This window comes from Poromitra crassiceps (genome assembly GCF_964638095.1).
Source record: "Poromitra crassiceps genome assembly, chromosome: 15".
Classification (NCBI taxonomy): Eukaryota; Metazoa; Chordata; class Actinopteri; order Beryciformes; family Melamphaidae; genus Poromitra; species Poromitra crassiceps.
In genome coordinates, this window is record NC_139634.1 from 22,516,371 (window position 1) to 22,532,175 (window position 15,805).

The window sequence follows — 15,805 nt, forward strand, 5'->3', positions numbered from 1 at the left end:
TCTGGGAACACAGGTGTATGTGTGTGTGTGTACTGTAACATGTGTGTGTGTGTACTGTAACATGTGTGTGTGTGTGTGTGTGTGTGTACTGTAACATGTGTGTGTAACATGCGTGTGTATGTAGGCGAGGTGGGCAAGTAATGGCGTACATGTGTGGGAGCCTAGCATGTATAATTAACCGAGTCATCCACATTAGGTTGAAATAACATAATGCAGTTTTGCTTCAGGACACTAAATAAGCCATTTACGATCTGTCACTAGAGTGTGTGTGTGTGTGTGTGTGTGTGTGTGTGTGTGTGTGTGTGTGTGTGTGTGTGTGTGTGTGTGCGCGCGCACGCATGTGCGTGTATGTGTGCGCGCACGTGTGTGTGTAGTAGATAAGAGGGCGTGAAGGAGCTGTGTGTATGTGGGGGTTGCCTCTCATGTGTAGGCTTGTGCATTAGCCCAGTATCACAGCAAAGCGTGTCAGTGTCATGTTTTGGCTGCTTTTTTTCCACATACAGTATTACACAAGTTTAGCTGTTGAAGAACACTCACTATAACAAACAGCAGTTTGAAAAATTACCTTGGCCTACCTGTTAAACATAGATCCCTGTATTTTATTTCTTTGAAAACGCGAACCTTTTGGAAATCCAATAGCAGTGGCATGCTGTTGCTAGCTACACTGATTCACATAATCTGCCACAGCACTTGCTGTGCTGTATGCAACAATGCACTAAACAGTGGAAATGGCAAAAATGCATTTGAGTGACACCATTTCTGTCTAACTTTGTCTCAGTATAATGCAGGGGAGACACAGGAAGAGGCACTGCTACAGTACCATTGGACAGAATTAGGATGGGAGACTTTCACCATGGGGAGTTAGGGCTGGGCGATATATCGAATATACTCGATGTATCGCGGCTTGTGCCACGTGAGATGTAGTAAATGACTATATCGTGAACATTCGAGTATAATTGTCACGCATTGTTTATAACTTAAGCCGCCGGCATGACTCGCTTCACGTTTCCTCTTGTCAGCTCTCCCTCTCACACTCAGGCAAACACGAAGGGAGGGGGAATAACATGCATACGTCAAACTGCGTCAGACACATTCGCCCGCGCTACGCGACGTCACAGACACTCGCCCGCTGCCTTGACACTCGCCGTCAAGCGTTTTTTTCCCCCCATGATGGCGAAGGCTACGGTATCAGCTGTTTCCCCAAAACAAAGTCCCCAGGTCGCTTGCGGAGAGCAGCTTACGCGGCCCCTCCCCCTTGCTGCATGCCTACCTAGACGCACAGTAGTGAGGAGCTGTCCCCGACTGTGTTTACAACGTGTGTGATAAAACAGGAGAACGCAAGGACCCCCCTAAACTTTCCCCGCATCTAAAAAGACGACGTCGGCTGTATGGGAATATTTCGGCTATCGTAAAAACACAGATGGCCAGATCTGCGTGAGCACCAGCCATCGTTATTTGTCAAATTCAAGGTACATTAAAACGTTGTCTTGCTTCAACATACATCACATCGGACATAAACCATTTGCACGGGCAGGTTTGAGGAGTAGTTAAGAATAACGTCAGATAAATATTCTCTCTAGGCTAACGTTAGCTACCAAGGCAACTAACATGGCTAATTAGTTAGCTAACACCAGCTATCTTTCTCCTCTAACTAACGTTAACGTTGACGGAGCGAACGTCGCTCTACAGCAGGTCGTTATCAAAACGTATTGCACTGAAGAGAAGTAACATTAGATAATGACAAAAGACTCCTCCAACCTGGCAGTGGAAAATTATGCACAAACTTTGTGTGTGTGACTGTGTGTGTGTGTGAGAGAGAGAGGGACAGAAACACTCAGCACAGGGGCAGAGGCTGTGTAACACTCAGCACAGGGGCAGAGGCTGTAAGTGCGTGTGTGTCCTATGTGTGAGACAGAGTGGGGGTGTATGTGTGAATGCATTAACATTGAAACAATCATTATTTGTGTCCAGTGTTCACCCTATTTTACAAAAGAGAAGCATGTATTTGATATTATTATGATGTTTTAGTTTTACATAAAATTAATTAGATGAACTAAATCGTTTACATTTATAATTACGTTACATAGAATATTTTTTACTCGCTGACTTTTTCATGTATACATGAGACTTTACAAAATGTTTGGTCATGGAAATTTGGTTTAAAGTCATGGAAAAGTCATGGCAATCCATTGGTCAAAATGTGTATGAACCCTGAAGGGTTAAATCGAGCATTTATGAGAGATTTCAAAAATATCGAGATATATATCGTGTATCGCGATATAGCCAAAAAATATCGCGATATTCTTTAGAGGCCATATCGCCCAGCCCTATGGGGAGTGATGCAAAGTGTAAGAGAGGCTTAAACTCATCTCCCCCCCCCCAGGGAAATACAGGGGTTATTTGATAGACTGCGGTCATAGAATTTCAATTCTGGACAATTCAAATTTCTCTCTCTTACTTTTTTTACTCTCTTCTCTGTCCATCTCCAACCCCCCCCCCCCCCCCCCCCCGCCCCCAGTGCTTTGTGTGAGTTTCAGAATATTCTGGAGAGGAGGATAGAGCTGGCATGAAATGGGATTAGCAAAAGAGAGAATTTTCCATAGGAAATGTCTTCCTCTTGGCTGTTCTGTCAAAACCAACATTTCTCCCCGAAGAAGCTTGTCCATGTTCCAGGTCCCCACGGGTCATTGAAAAGCTAGGCCTTGAAAGTTTTTGAAAATAGACCATGGTCATTGAAAGTGCTTGAATTTATATATTTTTTATTTCATATATATATATATATATATATATATATATATATATATACGGTATATAATATATATATATATATATATATATATATATACGGTATATAATATATATTAATTTAAGTTCTTTTGATTATTGTATTCTTTTTAACTTAACTCATTCTCCGCCAGGGGTTTCTGACCATTTTCACAGATTATTCGGGGCCCACAGAATATTTTCCTGTAAACACAGAATATCTCAAAAGATAGAAAATATCTCCATCTCCTCCTCATGTGTCCCATCCAACCCCTTCCTTGCCTCTATCCCCCTCCCCCCCTGCTTATTCCAGTCTATGCTGGTTACTCCTATCATTCCAGCCCCTTAATGAGCTAATCAATTAGTAGGTGTTAGCTCTTAACGATTCATTTAGCAGGTGTTAGCACGTAATTATCTCTTGTGCTAACTGGAGGATTACAACCAGATTATGGGGTGTGAATGATACGTTAATGAAGTGATGACAGGGCGATATGACACTCGGTTATAGGTGTTCACATTTACATGTATTGCTGCTGAGCATGTCCAATGTCCAAAAGCTAGAATGCAGTACTGCCACTTAGCGTCTCCTTGTAACTCCTTGTGTGCAATTTGCTTTTTTATGTTCTCCAGATATTTGGAGGAAATGCTATCACAGGAGCCGAGACGTTATAAGAGATTTACATTTTTCTGCAAACTGTAATTTTATGAGTGGGCGTTTTTTGTTTTTAGAATACTGTACATCACAAAAACGAAAGATTCCCTGTGTCTCAGCAGTGGTTTCTTTTCACCTCCTATTATATTGCAATAGCCTTTCCAACAGACAGCCAGCAGTTCTATTGCAGTACAATGTATTCATGTCACATTTACTTGTGGCTTATACCATTGTTGGGGATGTGTGGAGTTAATCACTGCGGATGGTATTGCATCTATAGTGCCTACGCTCACTGCTGAAATGTGTTTGAAAAAGTCACCAAACCTTCAATTCCTCCAGGGCAACATATTCCAAGGGCAAGGGCATCAAATAACGCTTTGGCACGCACCTTGTGCATCGGATGTTGACATGCATACTGTAGCACCTTGATTTCTTGGAAACCAGAATTGACCTTTTTCACAGCAGCCATTTCCCCCCCGAAAAGGCAGGGTAAACGCAACATTAATGGGGGTTTACAGCTTCCAATTCATTTAGGTTTTCCAGTGCTGGGGCCCTCATTAATGTTCTGGTTGCACCTGTCTTTTAGACACAAATTGGCTGTTTGCAGCATATTGACACCATTACTGTAACATCTATAAGATCTCTGCTGTTACTGTAACATCTACTGCGAAAAGATCTGTTACTATGACTTCTGGAAAGGTCTGTTGTGATTGTGGTTTGCTGTTGGCCTATATGCTGTGGAAGGATCTGGAGTGAATCTAACTTCTGTTGTCAAGATGTGTTTACTGGGATTGATTTGTTGTTGTCTAAAGGTGGAAAGGAACTGGAAGTGTTGTGTTTTAAAGGTAAAGGTAAAGTCCCACTGATTGTCACACACCTGAGTGTGCGAAATTTGCTCTCCGCATTTGACCCATCCCCTGCGGGAGCGGTGTGCGACAGCAGTGCCGCGCTCGGGAATCATATGGTGATCTAACTCCCCAATTCCAACCCTTTGATGCTGAGTGCCAAGCAGGGAGGCAAATGGGTCCCATTTTTATAGTCTTTGGTATGACTCGGCCAGGGATTGAACTCACAACCTCCCAGTCTCAGGGCGGACACTCAAACCACAAGGCCACTGAGCTGGTCTGAATGTGACTGCTGTTTCCAATGGCCCGTCATTCACTCCAGTGTCAAGTGGCATATGCAATCACTGTGGCACAGCTGCTCCAAGTTTGAAGCATCAAGGCACAGACGAGACGACTCGTATCCAGGTTTCTGGAGCCTCCATTGACCGTTGGCCTCTTTCAAAGGAAAGTGCAAAAGATTGCATTACAATAAGCCTATTCACACTGAACTAGTATTACCTGGGGAACTCTAGTAATTTAGATTTGATTACAATAAGCCTATTCACACTGAACTAGTATTACCTGGGGAACTCTAGTAATTTAGATTTGATTACAATAAGCCTATTCACACTGAACTAGTATTACCTGGGGAACTCTAGTAATTTAGATTTGATTACAATAAGCCTATTCACACTGAACTAGTATTACCTGGGGACCTCTAGTAATTTAGATTTGATTACAATAAGCCTATTCACACTGAACTAGTATTACCTGGGGACCTCTAGTAATTTAGATTTCATTACAATAACCCCATTCACAGTAGTTTGTAGCACTTCATAGATCTAGCCTCTTCATTTTGCTCTCAAATTGCACCAGATTGATGCATTTTATTCTAAAATGTACAACATTTTCTTCCTGGGACCCCCCTGCTGGGTTATGCTGTCTCATCTTGCGCCACCTGATTGCTAAGCCTGCAATCCAAAGTGTTTATAGTTGGATTTTAATGGCTCGTTTTGTGATGTACTGTCACTTGCATAAAAATCTCAAGAATCCAGGAATTTAGGTCTCTAAAGACCCAGACCCTATCCGACAACTGCTTTGTCATTGTCGCGTCATGCACATGCATAGTAATGGCAATAATGATTGCATTAACAACTATAATAGAGCATAAGTAGTAATAGTAACACACAGTTACAACTGTACTAATGGTAGCAGCTGTAATAAAAACAGGACTAATAATAGTAACCTCCCCTAGGAGAGCTCTGAAGCACATGGATCATCTTAACAAGACTATTTGGTGCAGATCAACACACTGACTTTTCAACACCAACAGTGTCTTCTTTAGAGTGTAAGGCATTGGATTCACAGTGTGTTTACAACTTTACTTCATTCTATTTTTGTTTACTTTACCTTATTCTATTTTTGTTTTCATCTCATTTTACATTTATCTTTATACACACTTTTGGTAACGCTTTAGAATACAGCCCGCAAATAAGCATGTAGTTATAGTATAACTACAAGGAGTGAATTCACTCCTTGTACCCCGTAGTTATACTATAACTACAGTCCTTGTACCCCGTAGTTATACTATAACTACAGTCCTTGTACCCCGTAGTTATACTATAACTACACTTCTTGTACCCCATAGTTATACTATAACTACACTCCTTGTACCCCGTAGTTATACTATAACTACAGTCATTGTACCCCGTAGTTATACTATAACTACACTCCTTGTACCCCGTAGTTATACTTTAACTACACTCCTTGTACCCCGTAGTTACACTATAAGTACAGTGTGGTAACCCGTAATTAGCCTATAAGTACAGAATTGGTCCCCTGCTTTAGAATACAGCCCGCAACCAGTTACCCTGTAAGTACAGTGTGGTACCCCGTAATTAGCCTATAAGTACAGAATTGGTCGCCTGCTTCAGAATACAGCCCGCGACCCCATAGTTACCCTGTAAGTACAGTGTGGTACCCCGTAGTTATACTATAAGTACAGATCTTCACTAGTTACAGTCTAAATTCACTCCTTGTACCCCGTAGTTATACTATAACTACAGATCTTGTTACCCTCTAGTTAAAGTTTAAATTCACTCCTTGCACCCCGTAGTTATACTATAACTACACTCCTTGTACCCCGTAGTTATACTATAACTACATGCTTATTTGCGGGCTGTATTCTAAAGCGTTACCAATTTTTTTTATTGGATATAGGCTATTTAGTTCTGAGAAATGTTTAATTGGGAGAAAAAAGGGGGAAATCCGGGACCTTTTTTTTCAATAATTTTTTTATCTCTATCCTATGTTTCTGTTCCATTGAGCATGGTGTTGATGGCAAATGTATTTTCTTCTGGTTTATAATGTTGTGTCTTATCTTCGTGTCTTAAAGGGAGGTGTTGATGATTATCAACCCACTTTGTCTCCTTACAATGTCAGTAGTCTGAGCAGATGGGCAGCCATTACCTTCCCTCAGTCTACCTACTACAGGGAGAGCTCCCAGTTCATTCTCTGGCAAAAGGCCCCAACGGAAATGCGGAAGCTCTGCTTGAGATGCGGAATGTGCTCTCGGGGCTGTCGAGGCGGCTTACAGGGCGGCTGGTGTTTTTATTTTCTTATTTTATAAAAACACTCAGTATGTGCACATCATGGAGAGCCTTAACTCATTCATGGCCAGTTTAGGACTGCCAATATTTAGCTCAGGCCAAAGATTTTCATAATTGTTGGTCATCTTTCAAGACCCACAGTAAATTATCTATTAGCACCAAAGTGATTTGCAATACCTCAAAATGAAGATAAAAAAAGTGAGCTTTTAGCATGTTCTGTACTCTACTTATAGCCATTTATATACACCGTTTTCACCAAAAAGGTCTCTCTGAGAAGAGAAATTGGAGAAAAAGGCATTTTTGTAAAGGACACAATCTCAGGCAGAACTCGCTCTCAATTCTTTTATTTTGAACTTTATTGACATCAGACATGTAAATACTATTCGTTATGACACAAATGACAAAAAAAAATAATATATATATATATATACATGAAGTGCTTTTTTTACATTCAACAATACAGTTTACTCAGTGTGAGTGAGTGTGAATGTGTGTGTGTGCGCGGGGCCCATGTGTGTCTCTTTACATTACATTACATTTCGTCATTTAGCAGACACTTTTATCCAAAGCGACTTACAATGTCACATTCTGTCAACATTAGTGGAATCAACTGTGGAACTTCATCTACACAGATACACCCTTGCAGCAGTAGAGTAACATCAATGGGGTTTTTTTCTTTTTTGGGGGGGGGGGTGAAGAAGGGGGGGTGAAGAAGGGGGGGAAGATGCTAAATGGGGGGAGGGGGTTTGGGGTGGAGAAGGGGGGGGGGAGATGCTACATCAAAAGGGTTAGTTCAGGAGGGACTCAAGTGGAGCTTGAAAAGGTGAGTTTTTTTTCCAAAGGTGGACTCACTGAAAACTGAAATAAAAAGTTGAAAAAAGAAAAGAAAAGGAGTTTTCAATCTTCGGCGAAAGATGGGCAGGGATTCGGCCGTCCTGACCTCATTCTGAGATGTGGGCTCACTGGGTTGTGCAACAATCGGCTCCTCATCTGAAATAAAAGCAACATATCCTCAGTAAACTATATAATCACATTTAGTACAGAGACAGTGTAGTGTACTAGTGTCTCAGTAAACTATACGATCATAGAATGCAGAGAGACAGTGTAGTCTCACACACACACACACACACACACACACACACACACACACACACAGATGACATCATTACTGGGACTTTGTGTGAGTGTGATGACATCATCACTGGGACTTTGTGCGTGAAGCTGGTACTGGTACTGGTACTGTCTGTACAATATGCATATATATCAACAACAAAATTACTCCTTACCGCGAGATCATCAGGGTCCTGTCGCATTGGAGTCCAGTCTTCCTCGCCCTCGACATGGACAATTGGCGACGGTGTGACCATCTCCTCTTCAGACGACTGGGAGCTTTGTGATGGCTGAGAGTCAAAGTACACCACAGCACGGGAAAGTGGCCGTGCTGCTTGGCTCTGTGTGAAAGCAATTTCTGTGGCAAGGCTGCCAAGCTTTACGGGCTTCCCGAACTACAATTTTGTGTGATCTGTGTTTGAAAGAGCCTATAGTCACTTTCAATGTAATCCCGGCGGGTCTTTGCACGGCGCAAATGCGCTCTGGAAAATGGCTCCTCCTGGGAAATCATGTCTGTTGCTGTGTTGTCCTCGTTCTCCTCCTCCTCACAAAGTTGTGACTCCGTCTCGTCTCGTTCGGGCTGGGACACAGGAACGGGGTCCGGCTTGGGTTTGGGACCAGGCGCTGGAACCGGATCAATCATGTTGGTCACGGGTTTGACTACCGCGAACAACTCATCCAGGTTCGCTGCCCTGCAGCAAGGCGACCAGCTCGGGCAGCGCGCCGAGGGGCGTTTCAATGGCGTTTCTCCTACTCTGCAACAAGGAAGCGTTTCTCCGTTTTCTGTTCTTTCCTCCTCCTCCATTTCAAAACAACAGCTGCGGTAGTTGTTTGATCACATGTTGTCGGCTTTGTCTTTGAGGCCAGGGACCTGATACCATGTCACAGGCTGGGGAAGTCTTTGAACTACTCTAAGCACGAATAAAAACAAAAACACGTCAAACACGTATTTGGCTGGGAGGCAAACTCCTGATAAGACGTTAAAGACGTATATGGCCAGGAATGAGTTAACGAGCCTTAATTAATCAGCATCGACTGCTGCCTGGCTCACAAGGCCGATTTATTATTATTATTATTATTTATTATTATGATTTAGCGGGGGCTTCCTATCTGGGTTTCTATCTGGAGGAAACAAACATAAAAACTCAGCAGAGAAATGCCAAGAGTTTTTATTAATGTAGCCTTCGGTGAAAGTGCATGTGAAAGTGAAAGTTCAAAGTGCACTCACTCAAGCATGTGCTACAAGTTACAAGCATGTGATGTTAATGAAAGAAAACAATGGTAAGACTCACATTCATTCATGCTTTCAAAGCTCAATACTCTCACTCACTCTTACACGTTTACTGTCTGTGATTGCGGGGGGATGCATGTACAGTCGGGTTGATGAGTAGGCTATAATATAATGCAGACACAGTTCAATCTCTCCTCTCCTCTCCTCTCAAGCGACGAGTCAATCCAACATTATTTATTACAGCAGGTTGCATTTGCTAAAGTAACCTAAAGATCCAACAAGGGGGTTACCTTGTTTTGCTGAAGGAACTAACATTAGCTTCCTAGCTAGCATACAGTACATGTACTGTGGGCTAAATAGCTCTGTGTGTGTATGTGTCTGTGTGTGCACGTGCGTGCATGATGATTGCGTGTGTGTACAGTGTTTACTGTTGAATAAGAGATAGCGTAGCGTTCTTCCTATACAGTCTACTCGACCCTGTCAAAAGTTCATACAAACGTAACATACAAAAACATGCTTTTGGACAGTTATTAATGTGGTGAAAAAGTTTTGAGCTCTTGTTATGCAACCTGCTGTAAATAACTTTGGATTGACTCGTTGCTTGAAACGGACTAGGAGATCAGATTGAACTGGCTTGCGTCTACGTTATGTTATTATTCTTATCAACCCGAGAGTTTCACAGTAGTCTACATGCATCCCCCTTCAATCATAACATTACAGACTGTATACGTGAGTTAGTGAGAGTATATTGAGCTTTGAAAGGAAAGGAATGTGAATCTCTCATGCAGGTAATGTTAAGTTTCCTCAGTCACCATCATCTTCTGCAAACACACTTCTCCAATCAACTGACAGCAAATCTAAACAGCTAAATTTTTTAATGTATAGAATAATGAAGTTGAATGAGGTCTCTGACATACTACTCTCACTATAGCCTACCAGTCACTACTGAAATCTGCATAACCCAATGTATTTTTCTATTTCATTAAAAAAATCAGAAACATGTTACTGTACTGACTAAGATAACCATCTTATATTAGATGTACAGTATGATGTTATTATATTAGATTTTCAATGTGCATGAATGAATAATTATGAATTATGGATAATGGATTTTTTTTTGATAATAGGGAGAGACCATAGAACATTTCACTTGGACCAATTTTTTTGTTTTGGTCTGGGTGAAATGTTATGTGGTCTCCTGTTTCTAAATATATCTGAACCATTTGGTTTGAGCAAGTAAAACTATTTTTATTAGCATTTTACGAAATGTCTATGGGAAAATAAATGGCGGATGAAAATCTCTGGTACAGTGCTGAAGCAGAAAGTGACGTTCACTTTCTTTGGCTCTCTATAAATATATAGCATGATTATTGTGGAGGGCCACAGATGAGGGGATCGATAAATCTAGAAGGAAGCGGTAATGCAACATGAAGGATACCAACTGCCATAAAACACCACAGAAGAAGAGGGCCACAGATGCATCATCAGTGATGTCATAAAGCACAGATGATAATGCTAATGAGGTCAGAGACATTGTGACAACATCAGTGATGTCACACTGACTCTGAGGGTGAGGCTATATAAGTGGGGGAGTACTTACCATTCTCGCTAGCCTTCTGTAAGGTCTCTTACAAATCAAGTCCAAGTCAAGTCCATCCATGTCAGAACCAAAGAAGTATGATGCTAACTTCAATGGCCCAATCCACAACAGGGGCTGCACAGACATTTTGTGCTGCATCATCTTCAGTCTTGCCATCCTGGGATATATTGCAGTGGGACTATATGCCTGGTACAAGGGTGGCGACATCAGGAAGGTAATCTACCCCACAGACTATCGAGGAGAGTTCTGTGGGAAGGCCGGCACCCCACTGGAGAAGAAGCGGCACCTGTTATACTTCAACATCATGGAGTGTGCTGACCCTGTGGTGATACTGCACTTCCGGTGCCCCACCACACAGATATGCGTGGAGAAGTGCCCTGATAAAAAAAACATGAAAGATAAGAAGTTCATGCTACTAGCCGACGCAATAGGAGATCAAGAGGTTTGGGAATATTACAAGACCTTCTGCAAACAAGGTCAGCTGTCTTTGCAGAATGCAGTCGTCGATAAAGAGTATGTAGAGGAGGAAGGTCTCTGCCCGAGGGTACTGTACCACAGCAAACCCCAGGCCCATAGGTGCATCCCTATTATAGGTATTACCGATATTACTGCTGAGGGAAACAAGTCTGCTAAGGCTGATCATCTGATGATGATGAAAGTCATTGAGGATCATAAGGAGTCCTGGGACTTGATCCTGATAGGATTGGTTATCGCTATGGTAATGAGCATACTTTTCACCCTCCTCATGCGCTACCTGGCAGGGATCATTGTCTGGCTCATGGTCCTCATGGTGGCAGGGTCGATCGGATACGGAATTGTATACTCCTACAATAGGTATGTGAAAGCTCCTGATGTGTCCCTAGGGGATATTGGCTTACAGATAGACGTATCCATCTACTTGGAGAGCAATGAATTCTGGAAGGTCTGCATGATTATCCTGGGCATCATGGAGGTTATAGTCATCTTGCTGCTTATCTTCCTCAGGAAGAGGATCCTAATTGCCATTGCTCTTATCAGAGAGGCCAGCAGAGTGATTGGGCATGTGATGTCTTCCCTTGCATACCCTCTGTTTACTTTATTCCTCTTGGCCATGGTCATTGTCTACTGGGCAGTTAGTGCTATGTTATTGTCCAGCTCTTACAAGTCTGAATACAAAGTGTTCAGTAACACGTACTGTAAACACTTGATGGCCGATTGTGACCCTGATGACTTCAGCAAGAGTGAGATGAAAAAGGATTGCCCCAAATCAAAGTGTCTGTTTGAGCGGATGGTTTACCCGAAGTACCTGATCGGCCTGCAATTCTACAATGTCTTCCTCTTCTTCTGGTGTGCCAACTTTGTCATGGCTCTGGGACAGATGACCCTGGCAGGGGCCTTTGCATCCTACTACTGGGCCTTCAACAAGCCAGATGACATTCCTGCCTTCCCAGTCTTTTCTTCGCTGGGGAGATCTCTCCGGTATCACACAGGAACTCTGGCATTTGGCTCCCTCATCCTTTCTTTCGTTCAGGTCATCAGGGTTCTGCTGTCATATCTGGAACACAAGCTTAAAGGATCCCATAATAAGTTTATCAAGTACCTGCTGTGCTGTCTGAAGTGCTGCTTCTGGTGCCTGGAGAAATGCCTCAAGTTCCTCAACAGAAATGCCTACATTATGGTGGCGATTTATGGTAAAAACTTCTGCACATCTGCCAAAGATGCCTTCTTCCTCCTATTGAGGAACATGGTCAGGGTAGTTGTCCTGGACAAAGTATCAGATTTCCTATTGTTCTTGTGCAAACTCCTTGTTGTGGGGATTGTGGGCATCTTTGCATTCTTTGTTTTTTATGAGAAGAGATACGAACTCCACTTCTACTGGGTGCCCATCGTGACTGTGGTGCTTGGCTCCTACTTCATCGCCAATGGTTTCTTCAGTGTTTTTGACATGTGTGTGGACACGCTCTTCCTCTGCTTCTTGGAGGATCTTGAGAGGAATGATGGCAGTCCAGAAAGGCCTTACCTGATGCCAGAGAGCCTCTGCAAAGTCCTGAATAAGAAGAACAAGCAAGATCACGTGCGCTCTAGAAAAATTGTTCCTGCAAACTCGACAAAGCAATCCTGATAATGTTAGAAAGCTTGCTGTCAGGTGCCTACTCACATGGGGTAGTTGCCAAGGGGCCTTAGTCGGGGTCCCTGGTGCTGCCGTGGATAATGACAAGTAGCATCACAATGTGGACATCACAATTACATCGCAGATCTGATGTCATCAACTTCATCACCGAGGTCAGAGATCCTACTTCTAATGACATCATCAACAACCATAAGGAAGCACTGATTAGTGATGTCACCTGGAATGTCCTGGAGCAGGGATGACATCTGTAATGCTGGAGGAGAGAATTAGGCAGTTGGATTTGGAAGAGCTTCACCACCAGATCGAGATAGAGGCCGGCTCGCTCAGCTGCATAGACAGCAACACTTGACAAAGGCAGAACAGGACTTTGAAGTAGCCAGGATTGTTTCCTATATGCTCCACTTCCATGCCGGAACCAGGGATACTGAACAGTCACCTAAACACACTGCAGGCTGAAGGTGAAGTTTACCTCCCTCACTCAGCACACATTCAGCTGGGGTCCACGCCAACTGGCTCCCGCCAGTTGGCCCAGCACCTGCAGTGGGGCTGTGCTTGACCCTGCCTCCTGGCAAACCAGTGGAGTCGCAGCCTCCAGTAGTGAACCAAACAGCTCATGGCTACTCCCAGCCAGCCATGGAGCCATCCTACACTGCTCATCATCCCACTCCAGGAGCTTCACCATCATACTCCATTCCCTACGGGCAACATACTGTTCCAATTCTCGCCGCTCTCTACCCTGGTTAGGCACCACTGCCCGGAGCTAAATTGCTGTTTGCATCCGCCCTTGGTGTCCCAAGACTGAGGCAGAGGGAGCGGCTTTGCACTGCTCACACTATATAATGTGCTAGGCAGCCAGCCTCATTTCAGCAAGCATGAGCAGTACAAATATCAGGTGCTGCTCGTCCACATCAAGCACCCAAGGGCACGGCAGCTCGCCGAAGCATATATCCATTATCAGATGCCATACTCTAGAGTATGCACTAGAGTCGTCTAGTGCATTACATGTCAGAGACATGTCAGAGACAGCTCATCCAGAGTGAGCTAGGTGTTATACTCAAAGCCCCTGCTCTCAGCATGGGAGATGCTGACGCCTTCGAAACGTTTGACTCTGCCCTCCAGGCATTAGTGGGCATCCCGAGAACTATAGAGGGGCAAAACGGAGCCAAGCACCAGTGTGGCTCACATGTCGACCACCTACTGGCTAAGATCGGGATTGCTTCATGAAACGGCTTAGTCTAAGATATTCTGCAGCTTGGTTCTGACAGAACCCAGACTTAGCTATTTGGCTCCAAACCAAATTGGAGGCTCAACAAATATCCAGTAGAATAGCAGCCTGGTACCAGACAGATGACCAAGGGAGAGCTACTCCTTACTGCACGTTCTGCGACAACACATAACATTACCTCACATAACATTACCTTTGTCACTGCCCAGCAGTGACAAAGCTGCCCACAGAGTGCCTCAGAGTGTGCATACTGACCAATAACAGGGGATGGTGCTGCACAAGGGCCCATCAAGCTGTGCAGTGACCTCAAGAAGCCCTGCAGCATGTGCGACCAGAGACACGTGCAGGTTAAGGTAAGGTAAGGTAGGACGGACAAACCCTGTCTTTATTTGTCACAATGCACAAATGCATGCAAATACACATTATACACACACACATGCTTTAGAGGCACAGTGAAATTTGTCCTCTGCATTTATCCCATCCTATCTTGTCCCACACGGGCTGGTCAGGAACGGTGGGCCGCTGCAGTGAAGCGCCTGTGGACCAACTTCTTCCAAACACTGCTGCTCAGACAATGATCTTCTTGAAAGTTTTTAGTCAAGGTGCATATTGATATGTACTTGACTTCTTCCCAGAGTCTTTGTGTCTCCCATTTCCTGCAGCAGCTATGGAAGCTGACTCAAGTGAGAAGAGACCTACCACTACTATTACTATTATTATTAGTCCTGTTCTCATTACAGCTGTGCAACTGTGCATTACAGTTAACTACTTATGCTCTTCTTATAGTTGTTAATGGCATCATTATTACTGCCATTACTGTGCATCTCTCTCTCAACCCAACCGCTCAGGGCAGATGAACGCCCACCATGAGCCTGGTCTGCTCAAGGTTTTCTTCCCCATTAAAGGGGTATTTTCCTTGCCACTGTCGCCATTAAGTGCTGCTCTTGTTGGGTAATTGTTTCAATTGTCACATGACCTCGCAGTAAAATCGCCAGTGCATGTGAGAATTGTTTCAAATGTTGGGTCTAAAATAAATGATTGATGTTATATGGACGAAACCCCAGGGGAGCACCGGGAGAACATGTACACTCCACACACTGAGACCCTTTTCACGAGATAGCCCACCTGGGCTCTGAAGGCATGGGGAGACACCCCCAGTGCTGACAGCGTCCCAGGCGAGAATCGAACCCAGGACCTTCTTGCTGTGAGACGAGTGTGTGAGGCATGAACACTGCCACTCTGCCCATTCTACCGTTAATGTTAGAGCACCTGAGGAGACAACAGTTATGGAGAAGAGTTGCTACATGAACTCTCACCTTGTGTGCTGTATGTGGGGAGATCAGCCACAGGCAACCGTGTTTTGCTGAACATTACCAATGCTTCTGCACCATGGGAACCACAGGCTAGAGACCTATGCCTTGCTGAACAACGGCTCAGAGCGTACTATGCTTCTTCCAGAGGCTGTGCAATACCTAGGTCTGCAGGGGACACCCGAGGACCATCTGGCAGGATGTCCACACCCTCCGCAGTTCGTCTGTTTCCTTCAGCATTTCCCTGGCAGCTGAACCGAAGACCACCTACTGCATCTTGGGCCCTCCACTGCAACTCGGTCTGGCGGACCATTCCTACCTGATGGACAGACTCGAGAAGAAGTATAAACACCTGGTCGGACCATCGAACC

General features: G+C 43.9%; 1 pseudogene across 1 annotated transcript; it reads left to right on the top strand.

Moving 5' to 3' along the window:
- The first annotated feature begins 10,847 nt into the window (after positions 1–10,847).
- LOC310790125 (choline transporter-like protein 2 pseudogene) lies at positions 10,848–12,890 on the top strand (annotated as a pseudogene). Its single transcript has one exon. The product of its transcript is annotated as a choline transporter-like protein 2 pseudogene (transcript).
- The last annotated feature ends 2,915 nt before the right edge of the window (positions 12,891–15,805 follow it).